This window comes from Phascolarctos cinereus, unplaced genomic scaffold, assembly GCF_003287225.1.
Source record: "Phascolarctos cinereus isolate Bilbo 61053 unplaced genomic scaffold, phaCin_HiC Scaffold_9;HRSCAF=440, whole genome shotgun sequence".
NCBI classification, from domain to species: Eukaryota; Metazoa; Chordata; class Mammalia; order Diprotodontia; family Phascolarctidae; genus Phascolarctos; species Phascolarctos cinereus.
Genome location: NW_027556402.1, coordinates 59,868,731 through 59,896,690, shown reverse-complemented (window position 1 = coordinate 59,896,690; position 27,960 = coordinate 59,868,731). Strand labels below are relative to the sequence as shown.

Genomic DNA, 27,960 nt, shown 5'->3' with positions numbered 1-27,960 from the left:
GGATCACTTCTGTGTACACGTCGTATCTCTCCCCACACCCACGAGAATACAGATCCTTGAGGTCAGGGGCTTTTCCATCTCTCTCTTGGAATTCTCAGTGCCTGACACAGTGCTCTGTACAGAGTAGATGCCTCATAAATGTTTTTGAGTTGAAATTAATTGGTTATTCGTCTTCTCTGGAGCTAGTTTTTTGACTGTGTCCAAATACAGTCTTTCATGTATATGTATGTATATATGTATGTGTATACACATATATAAGAATATGTATGTGTTTATATGTTTATATAAGTATGTGTATATATGTGTATATATATTATGCATATATATATTGCATATGTATATGTGTATATATGCATAAATTTCAAATATAGTCTTTTCAAAGGCAGAAATTGTATTCAAACTGACCAAAGGGATGAAGTATATTTCTTTAGTACTTGAAATAAGGTAACGAACCATTCTAATTAAGAAAACATGAGAATTCAATATTGAGCCATTTCTAAATCCTCAAGATGATGTCTCCCTATATGCTGATTCATGCCACAGCTTATTAATTTTAATTTTTTTTTTTAAAAAGCACTATTTTGGCTCATGTGCCTTGCATTTCAGCTTATTAGCTTTTTCACACTTGGCAAAACTTGGCGAGTTATCATGACACCCTACTTATAAATCACTGCTTCAGCCATAAATGATATGACAGATGCTCATTCCTCAACAGATGCCCACAACAGAAGGAGCTCACAGATCCTGATATCCAGAAGATTTGGAAGGGAAAACAGCATATCACAGCAGTTCTGGGCAAAAAAATCTTACAGATTTGTCCCAACAACCAGAAGAGCAGAAGGAAGTTGTAGAGAGTTTTCAAAAAGGGATAGTTACCCTAACAGAGAATAAATTGAGTCACATGCACTTTTTTATGTAGATTGACTTTAGTATAAAACTTTTTTATTTCATGAATGCAATTTTTAAAAATTTTTTTTTAGCATTTTTGCTTTTTTAATGATCAGGAAGCTAGTGGATTATATGTACATTGATCCAACTCATTCCTTTTACTTTATGGTCAATAAATTTTATATTAAAATAAAGATATCCAGATTTTAAGACCATTTTTTAAATACAACAATTTGAGGTAGTTTTTAAACTCATTTAAAAAATTGGATAATCATAGAATTTCAGAGTTGGAAGGGACCTCCCCCCAAGCCAAATGACCATCCAAACTCTTCTTGAAGCCCTTCAATTTGAGAGAACCCACTACCTTTATAGTCAACCTATTTCATTTTAAGATATCTCTAATTGTTAGGAAGATTTCTCTGACTTAAGGCAATCTGATAAGTGAAACTTCTGATCATTTTAAAGAAGCCATGAAATTAGAGAGAATAGAGATAGACTCTAATAGCTTCACTATAGGACACTGAGAACTTTTCTGTTTGATTCTCTTCAAGATCCTTCGAGGGGCAACTAGGTGATGCAGTGGATACAGTGCCAGGCCTGCAGTCAGGAACACTCATCTTCCTGAGTTCAAATCTGAAGCCAGACATTTACTAGTTGTGTGAATCTGGGCATCATTTAACCCTGTTTGCCTTAGTGTTCTTCTCTATAAAATGAGCTGGAGAAGGAAAAGGCAAGCTACTCTAGTATATTTGCCAAAAACCAAATCAAACCAAAACAAAACCTGAATGAGGTCACAAAGAGTAAGACAGCATGGAAAACTACTGAACAACAATAACAAAAGGTCTTTTGATAGGACCACCTCCAAGATAACTAGCTGAATTTGATAAAGAGAACACACTTTTGTCAAAAGAGCTAACCTTGTTATAGAAAATAGTTGTAAAATAGCCTTTTTCCCTGATGATTTCTCTTCTATGGACTTCCAGATTTTAGTGTAACTTTAGGGAGGAGATAGGAGAAGGGGAAAATCTTTTTCCGTGTTTCTGACTCAACATAATTCATCCCCATGACTCATCTGCCTTCTCACTTTGGAACTTCCCTACTCCATGCCAACCTTCTCCTACTAATGTGTTCTTTTTTCTTTTTCTTTTTTCTTTCTTCTTTCTTTCTTTCTTTCTTTCTTTCTTTCTTTCTTTCTTTCTTTCTTTCTTTCTTCTCTCTTCTTTCTCTCTTTCTTTCTTTCTCTCTTTCTCTCTTTCTCTCTTTCTCTCTTTCTCTCTTTCTTTCTTTCTTTCTCTTTCTCTGTCTCTCTCTGTATCTCTGTTTCTGTTGTCAAACCCAATAAATTACAGTCTGCTCTAAGAGACAAAGGAAATTAGGGTGCATGCGCCCACTCTAATTTCCCTCATGCTGGCTTGACATGCATTGCATGGGAATTCAGTCCAAAACTGGGCCCCCCCAAGGGGGCAAGTTTAGAACTGGCTTGATTTGGGATTTGGGGTGCAGATATCTATATCTATATCTATATCTATATCTATATCTATATCTATATCTATATCTATATCTATCTATCTATCTATCTATCTATCTTTCTATCTATACATATCAACAGGGACTGATATCAACCTGCAATCTTTCCAGACCACTCCCAGTCTTGGTCTATCTAGACAGAAGAATCTGTCTCTACCCAAGCCTGAGTAGGGTAAAATCAATTCAGGCCTGGGTCAAATTTGACCAGGATAAGAAGATTCAATGCAATCTTATCATGAGTAATGTCCTTCTGAAGAATTTTGGAGAAGGGGGGGAGGCAGGGCAGGGAGCTCTGAGTCTCCAACACACTGATTCCCAAGAGAAATCATTTTCTCATGCTGTCTTTCTGTCTCTCTCTCTGTCTCTCTCGGTTTCTGTCCCTCTCTGTGTGTCTCTGTCTGTCTCTCTGCATGTCTCTCTCTATCTGTCTCTGTGTCTGCCTGTCTGCCTGTCTGTCTCTGTCTCTGTCTGTCTGTCTGTCTGTCTGTCTGTCTGTCTGTCTGTCTGTCTCTCTCTCTCTCTCTCTCTCTCTCTCTCTCTCTCTCTCTCTCTCTCTCAGGTGGGAAGAGTGGCAGGTTGGTAAGGCTTCTTTCCCCTCCCAGCTGTGCTTCTGATTAGACAGACTTCAATGCTAGGACCAGACAAGTGATTTTTTTCCCTCCCCTTTGTTCCTTCCTCTCACAGACCACTACTTTTCAGCTTCCTTCAATTTTTTTTTCTTCCTCCACTAGAATGTAAGCTCTGCGGGGACTATCTTTCTTTCTACAGTCCCCTCCTACCCAGACCCCCTTTCTTTATAACCCCAGGGCTTAGCACTGTGCTAGGAACTTAGTAGGCATGGAAAAAAATGCTCGTTGACAACTTGAATTTGTATCTCCAGCATTTAGCACAGTGTTTAACACATTGTAAACATTTAATAAATGATTATTACCTGACATTACCTTTTCCCTTTCTTCTCTCCACTCCTGGGGCAGAAAATGAAGACTTGCAAGAATATGCCTGAGAGGGGAGCTCCTCTAACATCTCATTTCTGGCTGCCTTATTTATGTCAATTGGCTTTCTCTTTCTTTCTTTTTTTTTTCATTTAAAAATTTTAATAGCATTTTATTTTTCCCCAGTTACATGTCAAGAAAATTTTTAGCATTTATTTTTACAAGATTTTGAGTTCCAAATTTTTCTCCCTCCCTCCCTCCTCTCCTCTCTTCTGAAAGCGATAGGCAATTTGATATCGTTTATACACATGCTATCATGTAAAAATATTTCCATACTAGTCACAGTTGTGAAAGGAAAAAAAAAACAGATTAATAAACCACAAGAAAAAATAAAGTAAGTCAAAGAAAAATGCTTCAATCTGCATCAGTTCTTTATCTGAAGATGGATATCATTTTCCTTCATGAGTCCTTTGTACTTGTCTTTGATCATTGTGTTGCTGAGAAGAGTTGAGCCATTCATAGTTTATCATCACACATTTGCTGATACTGTGGACAATATTTTCATGGTTCTGCTCATTTCACTTTGTATTAGCTAGTACAAGTCTTCCCAGGATTTTCTGAAATCGGCCTGTTCATCATTTCTTATTACACAATAGTACTCCATTACATTTACATACCACAATTTCTTCAGCCATTCCCCAATTGATGGTCATCCCTTCAATTTTCAATACACATGTAGGGCAAAGGACATAGGATTACAACCAAGAATCACCTACCCAGCAAAACTGGGGGGAAAATGGTCATTCAGTGAAATAGAGGACTTTCAAGCATTCTTGATGAAAAGACCAGAGCTGAATAGAAAATTTGACTTTCAAATACAGGACTCAAGTGGAACATTTACAGGTAAACAGGAAAGAGAAATCATAAGAGACTTATTAAGATTGAACTGTTTACATTCCTGCATGGAAATATGATATTTATAACTCATGAGACCTTTGTCAGTATCAGGGTAGTTGGAGGAAAAAAAATTATATGTATGTATATGTAGATAGATAGAGGGCACAGGGTAAGCTGAAGATTAAGGGGTCATGTCTGGAGAATAAAATTAAGGGATGAGAGAGGATTATACTCAGAGACCAAGAAAGGGAGAGGTAGAATGGGGTAAATTATCTCACAAAATAAAAAACAGAAATGTCTCTTACAGTGGAAGGGGAACCAGGGGAAGGTGAGAGGGAGTGAGTGAATCTTATTCTCATAGGATTTGGCTTAAGGAGGGAATAACATACACATTCAATTGGGTATGGAAATCTGTCTTACCCTACAGGAAAATAGGGGGAAAGGGGACAAGAGAGCAGGGGGATGATAGAGAGGAGGGCAGATTGCGAAAGGGGTTAATCAGAAGTAAGTACTTCTGAGGAGAGACAGGGTCAAAAGAAAGAATAGAATAAATGGGAGGGCAGGATAGGATTAAGGGAAATAGAGTTAGTTTTTCACAACATATCTACTATGGACATGTTTTGCATAACTGCACATGTACAACTTATATTGAGTTGCTTGCCTTTTCAATGAGGGTGGGTGGGGAGGGAGGAAGAGAGAAAATTTGAAACCTAAAGTTTTAAAATCATATGTTAAAAAAAATGTTTTCACAAGCTACTGGGAAATAAATATAGGAAATGGGGTACAGATGTCTATCCTGCCCTACAGGAAAATAGAAGGGGAAGGGGATAAGAGAAGGGGAGAGAGATAGAAAAGAGGACAGAGTAGGGGAAGGGATATTCAGAATGCATGTCATCTTGGGTTGGGGGGAGGGGGGAGATGGGGTGAAAATTTGGAACTCAAAAACTTGTGGAAGGGAATGTTGAAAACTACAAATAAATAAATTTGTATTAACAAAAAAAAAAAAGAAAATTACTGAATTCAGTTCTTTGAGTACTAGCCTTCTAGAGGGAAGAAGAATAGTAGCAATAGTTGACTGTAGTTGAAGTACCAAAATCATGCCATGGCAGGGTTTCGAATTTTAACAAGAGATTTGGACCTTGCTAACATGAGCTGCTTAGTAGGTACAAGTCTGTGATGAATGAAAAGTATTTCTGTCTAACAATTCTCAAAAAAATGTTGTATCTCAAGATAATTGATATTGCTATATGTTTCTACATCATATGTTCCTATGAACCCTTGCTGTCATATGCATATTTTGTGCCGGGTGAAATAAAGGCTGTCCCAAGTTTGTTACATTTTGTATACATTAGGTGGGAAGGGAGCAACATCCTAATGCTTTGCCTCACAAACCCCTATGGTGGGGTCTTAGATTAACTGACAACCAACCTAAGTTTCCCTCTTTTCAACCTTCCATCCGTTGCTCTGGTTCTACCTTATGGAACCAATCAAAACATGTCTAATCTCTTAAAACAATCCTTCAGATTCTTGAAGACAGCTATCTTATTACCCACTTCCTAAACAGTATTTTCTTCTTTTGGCTAAACATGCTCAGTTCTTTCAATTTATACTCTCAAGAGAGCTTATGGTTAGTATTTAAGGATTCTTTACTGACCTGTAGAATTCAGCTTGTTTTTTATTCAATGGAGCAAATAAAGACATTACTCTGTTAAGAAGAAAAGGTTGTACTTTACCATTGAATTAATAAAGGAACTGTTATGGGAGAAATATCTTCTCTCTTCATATGGTGGGTTACTGCTGCCAAAATACATTTACCACGACACAGAGATTATAGAGATAAAAACCTAAGTTTTATTATTATACTCAAGCATAGGTTGAGGCCTCAGAGATAATCTGAACTCTGGTTAGGACTCTAATAAGGTTTGTTATAGGCACATTTATGTTAGAATGACAAAGAAATATTTCATTTACATGTTGTAATCTTGCATATTCTTCTTAGCCCATAAAAGTTAAAGAAAATGTAGGTTCATAATCCTGTTCTTCCTTCAGCGTCAAAAAGTTGAACAAACTTAAACAGAGGAATAACCTCATATATCCCTTAAGGAAATAAACTTCATCAAATAAACTTTATGTAAATTGAGTCAGGTTATAGATTAAACTAAATTTAAAAGGTTCACAAATAGGCTAATTGAGGAAGAAGATTTACATGTCACCAAGGAGAATGGGGATAGTTGAGATTCCTTCTCAGACTTTTTATCTAAAGAGCGTTTAAGACTTTAAGTAATTTTCACTTTTGGTCTGGAGGAATAAAAGGATATCAAAAATTCCCATAATAGAACATATGGGAGTCTAGTCACTAGATCAAGGCACTGTCTATCCACTAGATTCAATGAATTAAAAAAAATGTATTTCCACATAATTTTCTTTTTAATTTTATGCATTTTATGTTATGCATTATTAGCAAAAATCAATTTTCTTCCTTCTTACCTCCCTCCCCACTCAAGTGGGAGATAAAAAAAGAAAGAAAGAAAACAAGACCTTTATAAAAGATATGCTTAGTTTAGCAAAACAAATCCCCACATTGGCCATATCTAAAAAATGTACGTCTCATTTTGAACTTTGTGTCCATCACTTATCATTTCTGGGCAGGGGCTGAGTAGCATGTTTTATCATCGGATCTCTGGGACTGTGATTAGTCATTGCCTCTAACCAAGTTCTTAAAGTTTTCAAAGTTATTTATTCTTTACTATATTATTGTTCATGTATAAATTGTTCTCCTGATTCTATTAACCTCACTCTACAACAGTTTATTTAAATCTTCCCAGATTTCTCTGCAACAATCCCTTCTGTCATTTCTTATAGCACAATTGCATTCCATTGTGTTCATAAATGGCAATTTGTTCAGCTATTCTTAACTGATGGGCATTTTCTTAGTTTCTTGTTCTTTTCCACCACAGAAACAATATTTTTCTGTACAGAAAACCTTTTCTTCTTTCTTTGATCTCTTTGAAGGAATAAAACTATTAGAGGTATTGCCTGGCTCTAAGGAGTAAGGACAGTTTAGTATATTTTTTGTTCTGTTTTGTTTTGTTTTTGGCATAGTTCAAAGTTTGCCTAGTAATTGATTACATGTCTATCATAGGATCAAAGATCTGGATCAAACAGCTGGAAGAAATCTAGGAATTATCTAATCTAATCCCATTTTTTTTTACAGATGAGGAAACTGAGGCCCAGAGAGTAAGTAACCTCCCTAATGTTACACAGTTCATAAATGACTTCAGGTGAGAACATTTCTTCAATATATTTAAAATCATCAGACATTTGTCTTGGCAATGGATTAAAAGCAATAGTTCAGTTCAAAAGGGTTTATTAAGCAACTACCACATACCATGCCATAGTACTAGTGTTGGTGATACAAATGTAGCAGGGCTGGAGTGAGGAGAAGTCTAAAGGTCCCAGTGAGACCTGTGCAACAGATTTCCATGCAGGCTGAAAGACAGAAAAAGAAAGAGGTGAAACTGCAGAGAGATTGGAATGGTACTGTCCAAGAATCCAGCAGTCAGTTCTGGTGTATTAGAGATCCACAGAGTAGTGAAAGGAATTCCTGAGGTGCCCAGGTGGGGAGCTTACCTGAAGCAGATTAATTTTGAAGTTTATGACCCACTGTGCAAGGTTCTGGGATAACTGTTTAAGGATCCTCATGGGTTTTGTTGTTTAGTCATTTCCAGTCATGTCCGACTCTTTGTGACCCCATTTGGAGTTTTCTTGGCAGATACTGTAGTGGTTTACCATTTCCTTCTTCAGCTAATTTTACATATGAGAAAACTGAGGCAAATAGGGTTAAGTAATGCCCAGGGTCACACAGCTAGTAAGTGTCTGAAGCTAGATTTGAACTCAGGAAGATGAGGCTTCTCGAATCCAGGCCCAGCACTCTATCCACAGTGTCACTTAACTCCCCATCATTACACTAGATCAAGATCAGGCTGTGATCTTTCAAAGATCACATGGGTGTGTAAGGTTAATCAATCAATCAACAAATATTAAGTACTTACTATATGCTAGTCATCTAAGGGTACAAGTAGAAAGAATCAAAGTCATGAGAAACTTACATTACGTAGAGGTTCCCAAACTTATGTGGCCTAACACCCCTTTCTTCAAAAGAAATTAACTCAGCACCCCGCTCTGGATCATTCCAACATCCCCATGGGTCAGTATCACCCACTGTGGGAACCTATGTCAGCTACACTGATGTTTTAAGTCAAAAAAATGCAGTTTAAGTTATATTGATGTTTCAAGGCCTAGGCTGTAATTTGGCAGCAGCGCTAACTTTGCTGGAATTGACTTATAGATAGATCTATTTGTTGTTTCTGTTAGACATCCTTTTTTGTTTGTTTATTTGTTTTGTTCTGTTTTGAATGTGCAAAGTCCAACTCTGATGCCTCATTTTGGCATGGGAGTAACCCTGGATTCTTGAAATATATGCCAGTAGACAAAATTGCTAGCAGGTTTTAAACCGTTGGAAGGGCTTTGATTATGGTCCTGCCAATAGACTGTGTTTACTTCCCAAGAAACAGGCTAGATAGGTAGAGAGGCTAATCACAAGTTTTGGCCAGGAAGTAAGAATTTTTTTTTTGGCCATGACAATGCACGAAACAAATAAAACTACAAGATAGCCATAGTTCATAGGCAGCTCCCTTCGCCTTCAGTAGTAATATTAGTGAGAATAGGGGGAAAGGAAATAAAGTGCTAAGAATCACGTTTTTTAGACTATTTGTAAACATTAACTAGTGGTACTCTAACATTTTTGCTCAGTAAACCACAAGTGAAGACACCATTGGAAACTGAATCATTTCACCCAATTTTCTGGCTTGACATCAGAGAATCTTAAATCTGGTTCTGCATCAAATTTATTTCTATAGTTTGATTTTAAATAAGAAAAAAATAAAAATTCTCAATCACACTAATACGGGGTGGAAAATAGTAGGAGAATTTTACATGCTTCCTTGCTCAGAGAAAGAAATTCATTTTTAAAAGAGTTTTAGCCAAAAATTTATAAAGCTGTCATTTTAGAATGATGTGTGTAGTATAAAATCCATTGATATGTCAATTAAATTTTCAAATTTGTTATCTAGTGTCAATTCACAAACCATAGATATTAAAACAATCAAATAATTTTTAATCCAATTTACTGAAATTCTGTCTCTCCCTCCTGCCCTTTCCTCCTCACCCATTGAGAAGCCAAGCAATATAATATCAATTATACATGTAAAATCATCCAAAACAAACTTCCATATTACCCATGTTGTAAAATTAAGCAAGAAAAATAAAGAAAATAAACAAATTATGCTTTAATCTTCACTCAGACTTCATAAATTCTCTCTCTGGATGTGGATAATATTTTTCATCAAAAGTCCTTTGGAGTTGTCCGGGATCATTGTATCAATCAGAAAAGCGAAGTCGTTCAAAGTTCATCATTGTACAGTGTTGCTGTTACTATGTACAATAGTCTCCTGGTACTGCTCACTTCACTTTGCATCAGTTCATGTAAGTCTTTCCAGGTTTTCCTGAAAGCATCCTGCTTGTCATTTCTTGCAGCAAAAGAGTATTCCATCAAAATCACATACCACAACTTGCAATCGATGGTCATCCTCTCCAGTTCCAATTCTTTGCTACCACAAAAAGAGCTGCTATACATATTTTTGTTTGTATAGATCCTTTTTTAATTTCCTTTGGTTTTTAAGATACAAACCTAATAGCGGTATTGCTCGGTCAAAGAGTATACACAGTTGCATAGCCTTTGGAGCATAGTTCCAAACTGCTTTCCAGAATAGTTGAATCTGTTTACAACTCTACCAACAGTGCTTTAGTGTGCCAATTTCTCCACATCCCTGCCAACATTGATCATTTTCCTCTTCTATGATGCTAGCCAATCTGATAGGTGTCAGGTGGTACCTCAGAGATGTTTTAATCTGCACGTCTGTAATAAAGTGATTTAGACATTTAGTGACTATAGATTCCTTTTATTTCTTCTTCCAAAAAAAGTTTGTTCATATCCTTTGGCCACTTGTAAATGATAATTCATTTTCCAAAAAAGAAATTGTGTAATGTAACAAAGCATTAAGTACTGTTCTCAGTTTCAAGGTTTCAAAATTTTACTTTCTTAATCTTGCTTTTTTAATGATTTACATGTTGAAGATGTTTGCATTTGGACCTATAATAATATATTATTTGTTAATTTTTGAAAAGATATCTACTGGGGCAGCGATGTGGTGCAGTGGATAGAGCACCAGCCCTGAAGTCAGGAGGACCTCAGTTCAAATCCAGACTCAGATCAAACACTTGACACTTAATAGCTGTGTGACCTTAGGCAAGTCACTTAATCCAAATTGCCTAAAAAAAAATTAAAAAAAAAGAAATCTACTAAATAATCTAATCCTTGTAGCCATGTCATATCACTTGTACATTCACTCAAATGAAAAGGATGGTCATTGAAGAAGACAAGTAACTCTTTTCTTAATTCAAATATATGAGTAATAACTCTGCCATGGGAAAGGCACCTAACTAACATCTGTGTATGAAGTGTAAACATGCTTACTGTCTGTATCGTTAAATAAAATGGTAAACAATTAGTGGGTTTTGATTTTATGAAATTATTTTGATAGTATCATGTAACATGCTTTTAAGTTGTGACATTCTCTTTAATGCTAAAACTTGTTTGTGTATTCTGCAATGTATATCTACTATATTTGTGTCAATTTTTTAGTAGGCAAGACAACACTCCCCAAATTCCCAGTCATTGTACTTGTTCCATTTGTGCAAATTCCACAAGAAGACTAATTAATTTTTTTTTCCTTCCAAGTACAAATAATCAGGTAAATTTTTTTTCCAGGTTGTGGATACTATTAACTGATAATATTAGCAGCTTATTCTCTTCCAGTTTACCATCATGAAGATATCTTATAAATATAATTTAAATTCCTATGTTGCAAACATAAGATATATCATCTAATTGAAAAGTATAAATGTTATTTTTTGGAATTTTATTGACAACAATTGATTCAATGTCACAAATGATTCAATGCCAGATGTATCACATTCAATGAGACACTGTATTGTCAGAAATGAATATCATCTCTAACTTAACAGAATCATCTCCCCATATATACTTGACATTTGTTGTGGCACACTGAAAAATTAATTTTTCTGCAATGGTGTGAGCTTCCTATTTTTTTGCAATTTAATAACTTATTAAATATGAAGCCTCAATCCCTTTTCTACTTTCTTGTTTATTCACAAAAATAAATTAATCAATATTGCATATATTCCAATCTTGTTCTTTCTATTAAAAAAAGCAACATAGCTTTCATGTTTTGATTATAAATATTGAGACAAAAGAGAACATTTTAAGCTACTGTTTATAAAAACTTCACAAATTATACATTGTAGTCATAGATATTCATTGTCTCCAAAAAGTAGAAAACTGAAATTAACATAGTCTTCACCATATTTTTTTTCTCTTACCCATTGTAATACAGGTACTTTGAATATCTTTGTATATTATTTTAGAACTATGATCTATGAGATGATTTTTGCTTATTTGCTGATCACAGTGCACTAATTCTGAATGGCTATTTTGCAATTCCTAATTTACACATTTTCCAGCATTTTCTTGTACATTTCCAATATTTAATAAATGAACCATTGGATATGCTAAAATTTAACAAAACTTTTAAAAGTATTTGTACAAAATTTCATTTTTATGTTCAATACTCAATAAATATATAACAATATTATATCAGTACAATTTATGTGAATGTATGTTCCTCAATGCAATTTTGTTTCGGAACCACACAGACGGGCATCAGGATACTTCTGCCACAGTTAAACAGTGTACATGGACTCTGGAAGATGACTTCCTAAGAAATTGATGAAATGAAAAGCTTGTATTGAAGAAGAACCTAACCATTGAGAAGGAATAGTTCCTCACCTCTAGGGTCATTAAAAAGGCTTACTCTCTCTTCTCCCTGTTTTGGCTGTGCTGTCTTAAAATGAAGCAGGAGACACTATAGCCAGTAGGAAATAAGCAGTCATTCACACCAGTTGAGGCTGGATATAGCTCTGAGCCAAGAAGAGAGGTCATCCTCAGCTGTCATTACTTTAGTTGAAAAGAGGAATAAGCCATCTGAGCAATCTTCCCAGCCGAAACCCACAGTAGAAGTCTGAGGGATGGAAAGAATATCATATCAGGGCCTGGCAGTCCTGGAGTTGCAAGTTGCACGGCCACATTTACTCCCCTCCCAGTGTAAAGATTTTGTCTTGAATATTGTACTTTATTTGTGTGCCTACTCTACTCACTGATTACATGTGTAGTTGTGGAACAGTGCGATCCATGTTTATGGGAGCAATGTTACGTTACTATCGTGCTTATTATGCCATCTCAGTAAATATATTTGCTTCTCGTGAATTTGCTACCAGCCCCTCTCAGCCCCGCCCTTTCCCATGACGAAGGAACGATTTTGGCCAATCAGGGTTGACCACACTAAATCAGTCTGCGCCTGCGCAGAAAAGCAGACCCGCCCTTCCAAGTCCTTTGTTTTTCTTTAACTTGATATACAAGAGCTGCGCAGTGGTCTGGAAGGGCCGCAAGCAGCTACCTCGGCCTTGTCATTCGTGGGACTCGGTGGCTTTCAAGCACTATGGCTTCCAGGTTAGTGGACACCTCACAGCTCGGGGCAGCTTCGCCCTGGGCACGACCACCGTAATAGTGGGGTGAGTCCATCGGGCTGGTGAGGCCATCGCTTTCCCCTAGCCCTAGGGCCATGGGAGGCCCTGCGCGGGCGTGAAGCCCGGGGAGGGGGGAAATCCCCACCCTTGGGGAACCACGTGACCTGGGGTGTTCCCCTCCTCCCTTTTTGTCTCCTGAGGGGCATAGGTGCGGCCACCTTTGTCCTTTTAAGCCTCCTCCCTTCCCAAGTGCTGGCTTAAACTCTGGGCTCCTGGGCTGTTTTCAGTGAGACCGCCCCATTGGATTTTACTTTGGTCTGACCATGTTGGGAGTGTTCCAGCCCTCCATTTTAAAAAGGGCAGTGATGAGCTCCCTATGGAAGTCAGGAAGACCCGAGTTCAAATTTGACCTAAGATAATTTACTAGTTGTGTGACCCTGAGCAAGTCACTTTTCCTTAGTTTGCTTTAGTTTCCTTAATTACAAATGCCAGTACCTATCTCTCAGGGGTATTTTAAGAATCTCAAAGTTTTTTACACAGTTCCTGGCACATAGTAAGTACTCGATGAATATTAGCTATTATTATTTCTATTATTATTATTATTATTATTAGCCAGGAGATAGGGAGAACAACCAGGATAACCAAACTTTGAGTCCCTGCCGTATAAAGAGCCATTGAAGGAGTTCTCCACTGCCTAAAGTTGGTCATGTCAGCACCTCCTCCAATCTCTACCCCTTTGGTACACTCCAGGAGCTCTTTCTTACTTCCAGCATCAAATGTAAAATCCTAGTTTTGGTTTTTGAAGCTCTTAAGAACTTTTCCCTTTCCCACCTTTCCAGTCTCATTTATTACCCTTGCTTCCACAAATCAGTCTCTTTGTGATCACTCAAAGCATGCCGTTGTTAGTAACAGAGCTCTGTATGACAAGGACATTGAAATCCCAGATATACAATTACCCTGTATTTGGTGTGGGGCAGTCACTGTTAAGTCTTTAGGCTTATTGAATCCTGCTTAATATGTAGAAATAGAGTTGAAGAGACCAGTCCAGTTTGAAATTTACCAAATGTGATGGACTTAGTTGCAGTGAGATCATTAATTTTCTGGAAAATTGAAATTGAAATTCTTTTCACAGAGGGTGGAACTATTGGAATATTTCACCACTGGTTGAGGTTTTTTTTCCCCCTTAATTATTACATGGACTCACTTAACATGGGAGGGATATTTTCAGAAATAAAAGAGCTATCAAAATAAAAGGTATTAAATAATTTTGAAATAATATATATTGTAAATTTCAAGCTTTATTCAAGTTTTTCCTTTTGGTTCACTGTTAACAACATCTAGTGTTATTACTATCAACATTAACACTTTGGTTTGGGGATACTGATGCTGACCAGGAGGTTTTGGGAAGGGACAGAGTGATAAAACTAGTATAGTGCTAGTCCAAGAAAAGAGATTATTTATACACACGTATATGTTTTATATACATAGATATAGACATACACGTGACACATATGTATGTGTATGTGTGTCTATACATGTATATATATACACATACTTATAAACATACACACGTGTATTCATATTCCTGCTTTCAAATGAATTGTTGTTACCTTGGGTTGATCCCCTAAGCATTTTCTCATTTTGAAGGTCAGAGATACTTCTGCTAACATGATGAACTGTCTGATGTGGCTTTCTCAGAATTATATGTAATTGTTTACAGTCATTTTGGCTCTGAATAAAAGTAACCTATCAAAGCTGCATTTGGTAGGTGAGTATCCCTACTAGACAAATGCTAAATTGTCACACAATATTCCAAAAAAAAAAAATTTAATGTAATTCTATGTGCTTTTAGTCAGTTAATTGGTGTATTGGATAGAGAAGTGGTCCTGGAGTTAGGGAGACCCGAGTTTAAATGTCATCTCAGACATTGCCTAGCTATGTGACCCTTGCAAGTCTCTTAACTTTTTTTTGGCCTTGGTTTCCTTAACTGTAAAATGGGAATTATTGTGGCACCTACCTTTCAAGATTTTTATAAGGGTCAAATGAGAAAATATAAAGTGTTTGGCATTATGTGCTATGTAAATGCTTTTTCTCTCCCCTTTCCATTTCCCTATGAACTATTGGAAATTTAGTTTTTGCTTTCAAATTATAAAAGAAACTGTAAGGAAAATGTTTCAAAGATATTGCTTAAAAATTTCTGTTTAGTGTTTGTGTATATATATATATGTATACGTGTGTAACATATAGTATATAATATGTAATCAATATCCTGATGATATGACATTTTTATATATTAATGGTTTTGCTAATAATATATTGATATTTATTGCACAAACATTTGTCCTAGGGTATTCCAGTCACTTTTCAGGATATTCATACTAGACAAATAAGATTGAAGAACTTGAAATGGGGACCAGTATTTAAAAAGAAGTTGCAAGGTAAGTTGTTTACATTTTTCAACCTTTATTTGGTATTTCAGTAGCATTTTCTGTCTTCATTTTTAATTTTAACTATTGGAATATGTTACATTCTCTGCATATATGATGAGTGAACTTATATCTTGAAAAACATTAGTGTGCAAATAATACATCTTGCAGTAATATAAATTTCTGAGATATGATGCATCTTTATTCCCTTGTGTACTTTTAAAAAGACTTCTCTTAATGATTTTTTTTTAAAGATATCTACTGAGGAAAGGATAAGTAATGAGACAAATGTCCCTGTCTAGAGCCTATTAAAAAAAAGACTTTCTTTGCTAGTCATCTTTATTTACCTTGTGTTTCTGTTGTTCGCAAGTATGCTTATACTTGTTTTTGTTTTTATTTTTGTTTTTGCGGGAAACACACGTTTTCTCCAAGCAGAAGTTTCAAATGTTTTTCTTTTACTGACAGTCCTTCTTTTGTCATTGATGATCTGACTCAGGTTTGCAGATTATGTCATTTTCATTTACATCTTTTACTTTTTTGAATACATTAATTCATTCCTTTATGTCATTTCTAGTAGATATAGAATATATTTAATGCTTTTCAGATGTCCCATCCCTTATATTTGAGGGTCTTTCTCCAGTCTGCTTACAGATTTTGTTATTTTTCTTCAGAATTTTAAAATTTAATATGATATAGCTTGGAGTTAGAAGCATTAAGGGTTTTTGTTTTGTGTTGTTTGGTGTTTGGTTTTCTTTATTCTCTCCTGGTATTCTGTGTGCACATCACCAGTCGTCCTGACTTTTGTCTTGCTACTGGACTCCATGACTCCAGAAGAGAGAGTGAGGCTGAAGACTTTGTGCTGCTTGTCTCACTTAAATCCAGTTCGCTCAAGATTCGAGTTATAATCCCCTGATGTCATTGGTCCTCTTCACAAAGGAAGGAGGAACCTGCTTCTGACTGTACTTTCACATCTCCTCATGAGCGGTCTTCTCAACCTAGAAGTGCCTCTATCCCTGCTGCCTTCTCCTCTGAAGGGAGTAAGGTGAAGTAAAGCTACAAAGAGGGTACCTTGTGCACACTACTTCTGGTGAGTGCCCACTGAAGTCAAGTGACTTTATTCCTATAAAAATGTTGTTTGCATATTTTAATAATAAGTTATATCATCAATTATCTTTGGTTTATCAGTGCCTACTGTTTTAACTAAGAAACTTAAGTATCTAATATAACAAAGTACTAAATACAAATTAAGTTTAAAGATTTAAGAAATATGTTAGATTTCATCATCCCACCAAAACTTTATTCATGGACCTAAATGTAGAGCAACGTGGAAACTGAAGGTAGCATCTCATATAACATTATTGGCTACTCATACACAAGATGGCAGCTGTTACACACCTTAAGTTCAACTCTATTCTATTCTTGTGAACCTTGCAAAAATCTGTATAACATGGATCACTCCCATGATAAGCCCATGCTTAGTCATTTCCTTTTATCTTCTGCAGCATGTTAAGCTGTGTATTTTTCATTTTACTTTTAGGCATGGAATCTCCATGACAAGAGGTTCTAAAATGAATTGTCTTCTCTTTTTCTGTCTACTCTGTCATAATAAATAGCTGGTCAGACCTGATTTCCCATGATATGATCTTAAGGCTTAGAAAGACCTCTTAAAGTGTTGGGTTTTAGTTAATCAGTAGAAGATAATAGCTGTACAAACAGTTCTCAAAAAAATAATATTTATAACTGCTTGTTGATTTCTTAGCTTTATTCAACCTACTTTACATTTTTGAAGCTTTGTGTATTTTGTTTTTACATTACAAACATTTTCAGATTATTGCCTAAATGAAGTAAAACAGTTAAGTAAAGCTAATAATATAGTGGCTTCATCTGAAAGTATATTCAGCATTTCATATCTATAACATCCTCTGCATGTATTTTTCAAATGAACAGATATCTGTTTTCTGCCCTACTCCCTCCCTTTTGGGAGAAGAAAAAGGAAAAAAAAGATTTTTAACAAATAAACTTAGTCAAGCAAAACAAATTCTCTTAATGGCTTTATACAAATATCTATTTATTTGTATATAGCCTGATATAGGTATACATTTGTATATCAATCTATGTCCGCAAATATAGATACCTATATAGATTTGTCTGTCTGTCTTATTCTGTATCCTAAATCCATCAACTGTCTTTAATGAAATTTTTTTCATCATTGGTCCTTTGGAATCATGAATGGCTATTGTATTGATCTTCATTATTAAAGCTTTCAAATTTGTTTTGTTTTTGTGGTGGTCTTATTGTATAAATTGCTTTGATTCTGTTATGTCATTCTTAATCAGATTATAGAAGTTCTTTAATCGTTGAATTTTTTTTTTTCTGGTTTTGTGTACTTCAGTCTGTATCAGTTCATATAATTCTTTCCATGTCTTTTTGAAATCATTTTCCTCATCTCTTACAGGAGAATAATACTCTTATTGCATTCATATACCACAACTTATTCAGCCATTTCTCAGCTGATGAACATCCCTTTGTTTCCATTTCTTTGCCATCACCAAATAAGCTGCTATTAAAAAAAATTGTACAAATTGGACTTTTTCTTCTTTCTTTCATCTCTTTAATATAGGTGAGGGAAGGGAATGGAATAAGCATTTATTAAGTGCCAGTTATGTGCTTGTACTTGTGCTAAGCACTTAACAAATATTATCTCATTTAATCCTCACAGCAACCCTTAGAAGCAGGTTCTGTTATTGTACTCATTTAAAGTTCAGTAAATTGAGGCAGATAGAAGTTAAGTGACCTGCCCAGGGTAACATAGTATTTGAGTCCAAATTTGAACTCAGGACTTCTTTACTATAAGCTTAAAAGTGGTATATGTTGGGTCAAAGGACATAGTAACCTTTTGTGTTTAATTCCAAATTGCTTTCCAAAATGGACCCATTCGCAGATCTACCAACAGAGAACAATATGGCTTTTTCCCCCACAACCCCTTCTACATTTGTGACTTCTCTTTTTTTTGTTATATTTGACAATAAAGGACTTGATGGAGAATCTCTGAATTGTTTTAATTTGCATTTCTCTTAATTAGTGATTTGGAGCATTTTTTCATTCGTCTATAGATTGTTTCTTAGCTTTGAGAATTCTGTTCATATCCTTGAACAATTATCAATTCTGTTCAGTCCTTGAAAAATTATCAAATGACTGTCTTTCTTAAAAATGTGAATAAGTTCTTTATGTATCTTGTAAATGATACCTTTTCTAGAGAAAATGCCTGCAAAATAATTTTTCCAAGTTAATTGCGTCCCCTTAATTTTAACTTTATTGGATTTATAAAATATTTAATATTATGTTATCAAAATTATCCATTTTATTTTCTGTGATTCTTTCTATTCATTGTTTCCTCATGAACTTTTCTCCACCTCATAGATCTGGATAGGTAATTTTTCCATGCTCCTCTGATTTGATTATGGGGTGACCTTTATATCTAGGTCACTTACTCATTAAGAGCTTATCTTTGTATAAATTAGGAGGTATTGGTCTAAATCTAATTTTTTTTAACTGCTTTTTTTCCCAGTTACATGTAGAAACAATCTTAACATAACATTTTTGTTTTCAAATTTCAATTCCAAATTCTTCCCTTCCTTGCCTCCCCATTAAGTGATTTGACATAGGTTAAACATGTGTACTCATGCAAAACACGTTTCCACGTAAGTCATTTTGTGAAAGAAAGCACAGACACACACACACACACAAACAAAAAAAACAAAACAAAACAAGGAAAATAAAGAAAGTAGAGAGAAGGTATCTTCTTGATCTGCATTCAGGCATACAAGTTCATTCTCTGGAGATGGACGGTACTTTTTATCCTGAGTCCTACACAGTTGGCTTAGATCATTGTATTGCTGAGAATAGCTTAGTTGTTCATAGTAGACCATCATAGAATATTGCTTTTGCTGTCTACAATGTTCTTCTGGATCTGCTCATTTCACTTTGCATCAGTGGTTCATGTAAAGTCTTTTCATGTTACTTTCAGAGCATCCTGCTCATTATTTTCAAAAAAAAAAATTAATTAACTGATTTTTAGTTCGCAACATTTGCTTTTGTAAGATTTTGAGTTCAAATTTTCCCCCCCTCTCTTGACTCCCTCATCCCCAGGGCAGCATGCAGTCTGGTATAGGCTATTAATGCGTGATCATATTAAACATATTTCCACATTAGTCATGTTGTGAAAGAAAAATCAGAGCAAAAGAGAAAAACTGTGCTTGTCATCATCTCTTAAAGCACAGTAGTAGTCCATCACAATCAGATGCGACAGTTTGTTCAGCCATTCCCCAGTTGATAGCTGTCCCCTCAATTTCTAGTTCTTTGCCACCACTAAAAGAGCTGCTGTAAATATCTTGCACACTTAAGTCCCTTTTTTTAAAAAATCTCTCTGGGATACAGACCTAGAAGTGACATTGCTTAGTCAGAGTATGTGCAGGTGTTATAGCCCTTTGTGCCTAGTTCCAAATTGCTCTCCAGAATGGTTGAATCAGTTTACAACTTCACCAACAGTACATTAGCATTTTAATTTTTCACATCCTCTCCAACTTTTATCATTTTCCTTTTCTGTCATAATTAGCCAGTCTGACAGGTGTGAAGTAGGAGATCCAGGTGGTTTTAATTTGCATCTCTCATCAGTAATGATTTAGAACGTTTTTTTAACATGACGGTAGATAGCTTTGATTACTTTATCTGAAAACTGCCTGTTCATATTCTTTGACCATTTATCAATTGAGGAATGGCTCTTATTTCTATAAATTTGACTCAGTTTTCTATATATTTGAGAAATGAAGTCTTTATGTCAGAGAAAAAAATTTGTTTTTCATAGTAATGATTACCAACTATGTATTTACCTCCATCCTATTTTCTTCCTCTTTATCCTACTGTCTTTTTCCTTTTATCCAGTCCATTCTTAAGTGTTTTGCCTCTGACTTTTACTTCCCCCAAACTGCCCTCCCTTTTGTCAGCCTACCATCTTCTTCTCTTATGGTAAGACAGATTTCAACACCCAACTGAGTGTGTATATTATTTCCTCTTTTACCCAGTTTTGATGAGAGTTAGGTTCATGTGTTCTCCTCCCTACTTCCCCCATTTTCCACTCCATTGTAAAATGTCTTTTTTTTTTTGGTCAGATAATTTATTCCCGTTCTGCCTCCTCTCCCTTTCACCTTTTTTCAATGCATTCTTTCTTATCCCTTAATTTTATTTTTTTTAGATAATCATACCATCATATTTAACTCACACCTCTGTTTCCTGTGTATGTACACTCCTAACTGCCATAATAATGAGAATGATTTTAGGAGTTATAAGTATCATTTTCTTATGCAGGAATGTAAACAGTTCAACCTTAATAAGTCTTATGATTTCTCTTTCCTGTTTACCTTTTTATACTTCTTTTGTGTCTTTTATTTCAAAGTCAGCTTTTCTATTGTCTCTGGTGTTTTCATCAGGAATGCTTGAAAGTCTGCTATCTTATTGAATGTCCATTTTTCCCCTCAAAGAATTTTACTTAGTTTTGCTGGGTAGGTGATACTTGGTTGTAATCCTAGTTCTTTTGCCTCTGGAATATCAAATTCAAAGCCCCGTATTCCTTTAATGAGAAGCTGCTAAATCTTGTGTTATCCTGACTGGCTCCACAGTATTTGAATTGTTTATTTTTGGCTGCCTGCAGTAATTTCTTCTTGATCTGGGAGGTCTGGAATTTGGCTGTAATATTCCTAGGAGTTTTCATTTTAGGAGCTCTTTCAGGAGGTGATTGGTACATTCTTTGCATTTCTGTTTTACCCTCTGGTTCTAAAATATCAGGACAGTTTTCATTGATGATTTTTTTTTAAGGCAGTTGGGGTTAAGTGACTTGCCCAAGGTCACACAGCTAGTAAGTGTCAAGTGTTTGGTCTGAGGCTGGATTTGAACTCAGGTCCTCCTGACTTCAGGGCTGGTGCTCTATCCACTGCACCATCTAGCTGCCCCCATTGATGATTTCTTGAAAGATGATATCTAGGTTCTTTTTTTTGATCATGGCTTTCAGGTAGTCCAATAATTGAAAAATTATGTCTCCTGGCTCTATTTTCCACGTCAGTTGTTTTTCCAGTGAGATATTTCACATTTTCTTCTGTTTTTTCATTCTTTCAATTTTGTTTGATTCTTTTGACGTATCATAAAGTCATTAGCTTCCCCTTGCCCAGTTCTAAATTTTAAGGAATTATTTTCTTCAGTGAGCTTTTATACCTCCTTTTCCATTTGGCCAATTTTACTTTTTAAGGAGTTTTTCCCTTCAGTGACTTTTGTACATCCTTTTCCAGTTGGCCAATTCTACTTTTTCAAGGCATTCTTCTCTGCATTGGATTTTGGTGCCTCTTTGACCATTTGGCTTATTCTGTTTTTTAAAGTGTTATTTTCTTCAGTATTTTTTTTTTTTGGTGCTTCCTTTACCAAGCTGTTAACTTTTTTCACGATGTTTTTGCATCACTTTCATTTCTCTTCCTAATTTTTCCTCTACTTCTCTTACTTCATTTTAGCTCTTCCATGGCCTGAGGTCAATTCGTATTTTTCTTTGAGGCTTTGGATGACTTTGTTGTCATCTTCTGAGTATATGTTTTGATCTTCTTTTCACTTGTCACTGTAGTAACTTTGTATTGTCATTTTTTTTCTTTAGTTTACTTATTTTCCATCCTATTTCTTGGCTTTTAACTTTATGCTAATGTGGGGCTCTACTTCCCAAGTGGAGGGGTCACTGTTCCAAACTTCAGGTTCTTTAGTGCAGCTGTTTTCAGAGGTAATTCTGGGAACCTGTAGGTTTCTGGCCCTTCTAAGGTGGTATGATCTAGGGGAGAGGTGTGTTTACTATTCTCCTGTACTATGCACTAGTTTGTGAGTGACCACAAGAACTCTTTTCAGCTCTAGAACTGTGACCAGGGTTCCTGCTCCCAGGCAGCTGCAAGCTTGCTGTTTTAGTGCTTCTCTTTGCACTGGGACTAAAACCTAGGACTGTGACCCAGATCCAGTATAGCCAATGCAACAGAGTCCTGTTCCTGGTGCTGGGAGAGGGACCCTTGCAGATCTCCTTCTTACTCATTGTTTAATGTCCTTACTGAATGTTGGCTGAGAGGCCTGCAACTGCCACTGTTACCACTGAGTTAGTCACCATGAGGTCCCCTCCTGGTTACTGCGCTGGCCTGTACTGAACTTTACTCTTCTTTCATCCTGGTACAACAGACCTTTCCTGCCGACCTTCTAAGTTCTCTTGGGCTGGAAAATTGTTTCACTCGGTCTTTTTGTGGGTTCTACCTCTCTGGAATTTGTTTAGGGTCATTTAAAGGTATTTGGAGGGATTTGGGAGAGAGCTCACGTGAATCCTTGCCTTTACTCTGCCACCTTGGCTCTGCCCTAAATTCTAATTTCTTACATACTGTCCAATTTTCCCAACAGTTTTTGTTAGGTAGTGAGTCCTTGTCAAAGTATCTGGGTCTTTGTGTTTATCAAATACTAGGGTATTAGATACCTTTACTCTTGTATGCTGTGTACCTTATCTGTTCCTCTGATGGATATATTGTTTTAGCCAGTTTGAAATTATTTTTAATAATTACTGCTTTTTGTAGTCTAGTTTGAGATCTGGCACTGCTCTTCTTTCTAATTTATTCTTGATCCTTTTTCCCTGCATATGAATCTTGTTATTTTTTTCCCAGTTTTATAATCTGTTGGTAATTTAATTGGTATGGCATTGAATAAGGAAATTAATTTATATAATACTTTCATTTTTTTCTATACTGGCTCATCCTACCCATGAACAATTAATATTTTTGCAATTGTTTAGGTCTGTCTTTATTTCTATAAGCAGTTTTTAGTAGATATGTTTATATAGTTTTTATATGTATCTTGGAAATCAGACTACCAAATAATTGTTTAAATTCTGTAGTAATTTTTCAATGGCCTTTTCTCTTTCTATTTCTTCCTGCTTGGTTCTATTATATTATATAGAAATACTGATGATTTCAAATATTCCTGATGGAGGGTAGTGGGGGTGAGGAGAAACATGGAGCTGAGTAGCAACTTTGAAATATAAATATAGAAGTCAAAAGAAAAATAAAAAAAGGTAACTAAAAATGAACAATGAAAAAGAATTTAGAAAGATGAACTGTTAATGGTTTAATCATAAGTGAAACAATTTAAGCTTGTAGAGGGGATAGTGAAGTGCCCTAAAAAAGGGCAATATCTTGAATACACTGTGAGAGAGTACAGAGGAGAAAAATATAAGAGAATAACATTGAGAAATATAAATAATTAGCCATTATACTTGTGAATGTGAATGGGATGATATTATTCATAAAAATTCAGAGTTTAGCAGAATTAGATTAGAAAGAAAAATCCAACAAATATTTACAGGAAACATACCTGAAACATGGAGGGGCCAGGGCAGACCTCAGGAGCAAATACCACAGCTCAACAGAAAACAAACAAACAAACGAACCAGAATAGCACTTATGCTTTCAGACAAGTCAGCAGGAAAAATAGACTTAATTTTAAGAAGATGAAGAGGGAAACTACTTTTGTTGACAAGTAGCAGATAATGAATTGTGTACACCCAATGACAAAACTTCTCATTAAGGAAAAATTACATGAATTACAGAGAGATAGTAAAATGTGAATAATGAGAAACCTCAATTTATTCTGTTCAGCTCTAGATAAATATAACTAAAAAATAAATAAGGAAGTTAAGGATTTGAATAGAAATTTAGAAAAAATACATGTGATAGGCTTGTCTATTACTCAATGAAAATAGAAATGAGTATTCATTTTTCACCTGTACATGGCATCTTTCCAAAAAATTAATCATGTTTTAAGATACAAAATCATCACAAATTCAGAAAAGCAGAAATATTACATACATCCTTTGCTGATGATACTGCAATAAAGGGCCTCTGAAAAATATTAACAATCAACCATAGACTAAATAACTTAATCCTAAAGAAAGTTAAGTCAAAGAATAAATCATAAAACAATACATAATTTCACTAAAGATAATGACAACAATGAGACAACATTCCAAAATTTGGGGGTTGCAGTCAAAGCAGTCCTTAGAGAATTTTTTTTTAATCTCTAAACACTTTTATTAACAAAAAAGAGAAAGAATGAATCAATGATTTGGGAATACAAGTGAAAATGCTAGGAAAAAAATACATTTAAAAACACCAATTAATCACCAAAAATAGAAATCATGAAAATTAAAGAAAAAATTAACAAGATTGAAAACAAAAACAACCATTAATTAAAAGAGGAGCTGGGTTTAAAAAAAAAAAAAGGATAAGCCACTAGCTAATTTAATTAAATGGAAGAAAAGAAAACCAAGTTACCAATATCAAAAATGAAAAAAGGAGCATTCACAGCAAATGAAGAAGGAACAAATATTATTAGAAAGTATTTTACTAAACTGCTAACAAAACCAACAACTTAAGTGAAATAAATGTTTGCAAAATATATTCAAATTAACAACAAAGATAGAAATTTAAATAACTGACTTGCAGAGGCAAAATTGAATATACCATAAATGAACTTCCAAAGAAAAAAAATTCCGTAACTATATGGAATCACAAGTGAATTCTGTCAAACAATCAAAGAACAATTAATTTCAATAATACATAAATTGTTTGGGAAAATAGCGAAAGAAGGTGTCCCTCCAAATTCCTTCTGTGACACAGGTGTGGTCTTTGTAAGTAAACTAAGGAAAATCAAAACAGACATAGAAACTTATAGACCAGTGTGCTTAATTAGCATGAATATAAATAAGGCTAAAACAACATAGTAAAGATTATAAATTCTGAGCAGGTTAGATTTATATAAGGAATGCAGGGTTGGTTTAATATTTGGAAAACTAATCAGTCATAGTAATATTTACTTTACAGTGAAGAGCCCCATGCCCATTGTACCTGTTTGGATTTAAGGTTTTAATAAAACTCTTAATAATGAAATCTTTAAGGTGCTTAAGAGCTCATCTTTTCCTAACATTATCTAGAGGAATCCTTTCTTAACAATAATACATTATATAAGTAATATTCACTTAACACTAGTGTTATTGTGTTCCTTGACCAGCTGATGGCTTTCTAGAAATTAGATTGAAATTTGCTGGAATTCAAGATCTTGGGGGCTTTAAGTTGATTATCTGGAAATAAGATCATAGGGGACAAATTAAATGCTTAATTTTTGGTGTTATTTCACTTAAATTTATTATTATGTTTTTACTTATCTTGGCAGGAGGAAATCATGCAGCTCTAATTCCATGGAGTTTCAGTTGACTTCTTACAAGCCATTTAATAATGTGTACAAACTCCCACAACCTGACTGGAATTTTAATTTCGTTCTCAACATCCCCAACATATGGATGTTGTGACTATTCGAACTCAGTGGCGATTTGTTTGCCCAAGTAGAACGTGCTTGTGCAAGAGACAGTTGGCAAGGGCAGACATTTTAGAAGAGAAGTTAGACAGGGAGAAAGAACGGTAGTGGTCAGGTGTAAGCCATCACATCGTATTCATCCTCCTTCTGTCATTTGCCTTTGGAAGGACTTGAATATCTTTCAGCACTATTTCCTTTTGAAGACACCCAGCAGAGTGTTCAAGTGCTAAAAGGACATGAATGGATCAATTCCTAGACTTGATTTCAAGTGAGGGAGAAGATTGTTAACAGAGCCAAGTCACCTTGTGGTTCCTGCATTCGTCAGCACAGTTTGTATGAGCTAAACTTCTGGGAAGTAAATTCCTTTTGCACAACTCCCAGCTAGGAGCCACTAAGAACTGAACTTGTAGGTTTTTGCTTTCAGAGTTCTGGGGAGTTTGGAATGTGGACCAAAGCAAGTTATTATCTGGGAAGTATGCAGTGGGTGCCTTGATATTAATATGTTTTGCTTTCCTTTATTATTTTGATTAAGTACTTTATAAAGTAATTGCACCAATAATGGCAATTTAGTGAGTAACACCTCAAAGGAAAGAATGTGAAATGGCTCAATAGTTGGGAGACAGTGTGAATCAAGTTGTTTTACTAATGGTGCCATAAACCTTTAGAATAATTAGAATGTAAACTCTAAAGGCAGAAATTGTTTTATTTCTGTCTTTGTATTCCTAGTGATTAATAGAGTTCCTGGCACAAAGTAAACATGCAATGCAAGCTGGTTTATATATTTGTGGATGTCAGAATCTGGCACCAGTCACCTAATTGCCATTTTAGATTAAGCCCTCATCTCATCTTCCTTAGAATAACTTAATCTTAATTTTTCCATGTTTCCAGTCTTTCCTCTTTCCAATCTGTTATCCATGTAGCTGCCAAAATAATCTCGTATGGCACAGTTCTTCTATCTGGGATGAAGGAGTTTCCACAATGTGCAACAGAAAAGGAGAGCAGCAGAAGAGAAAAGACTCATTCTAGTGTAGAATTAAACTAGATGGGGGGCTAGGGTATATTAAAAGGTGGCAGGGGGCAGCTCTGAATCACAGGGATTAAGGGGCAGAAGGTACACCTGTTATTTTAAGACTTAGGTAAATGCCAATTGAGAATCCTAGTGCTGGTTCTGATATTGGTGCTGTTACTCTCCAAACCCTGGGAAAGTTGGGGAGAGGATGATAGAGGTGGAAGGAGTTTGGACCAGGACTGAAGTCAGTAAAGAGCCTGGAGATTGTTTTCAAAGGTAGGCAAAAATCCAATTCCTTTTGAATTTTCAGCCCAAGATAAGCAGAAGTTTTTAAATACCCAGAACTTTTTCACACATGGGGCATAAACTTTGCCCTGCATTGGGCCATGGACTTTTCAAAATTCAGTATGGTATCTGAGTTTTGAGGTTCAGGTTGAGTCTACATTAGGCGTTGTCCACGCGAGGCTTAGCTATTTCAGTGTGACAGGTGTGGCTGGCACCTGCTAGAATTGGATGACATGAATAGTGGTAATGATCTATCCAGCCCTTTCTCATTCTCCTGTTTTCTTTTATAGACTACAGTGGGCTGCCATATAATTGATTTGTCAATAATTTCACCAGCTAAGGGGGTGTAGTATGCTGTGTGGCTGTAAGTGGTATTCTAGCCATTTGAGCATTCTCTTTCCCCTAATTTACCACTGTCTTCTCTCCCTATCCTGGTAACTAGAAGTCTAATACTGTGATCTAGAACAGAGATGACAAACTTTGCAGAGTGGTCTGAACCAGATTAAAATGTAATTGTGAAATATTTAACAAAATAAATGAAAATACAGTGAAACAGATAATTTTAATGTGTTTTTCTTTAATGTTGTTTTTCTGCATGTGGGGATCTTTTTGTATGGGTTTGTGGCTCCTATTTCCATTTGAGTTAGACACCACTAATATAGAATATGCCCCAAAATTACTTAAAAGGAAAAAAAAATCTCATAAAGCTCATTTATCTCCAGGTTTTTGCTCACTTCCAAAATAGACTTCAGCTATTTACTCTTAATCACTATGTGATCTATTAAGACAATCAAATAGCATAGAAACACCAAGCTATAAAGCAAAATGCTTTCAAATAGTGAGATTC

At 35.4% G+C, this 27,960-nt stretch overlaps 1 long non-coding RNA gene across 1 annotated transcript; it reads left to right on the top strand.

Annotated features, from left to right (window-relative positions):
- Positions 1-12,824: 12,824 nt before the first annotated feature.
- On the top strand, positions 12,825-27,673 carry LOC110195666 (uncharacterized). Its single transcript, XR_002320959.2, has 4 exons — positions 12,825-12,951; positions 15,316-15,406; positions 16,184-16,481; positions 25,679-27,673. It is a non-coding gene; the product is annotated as an uncharacterized LOC110195666 (long non-coding RNA).
- Positions 27,674-27,960: the final 287 nt, after the last annotated feature.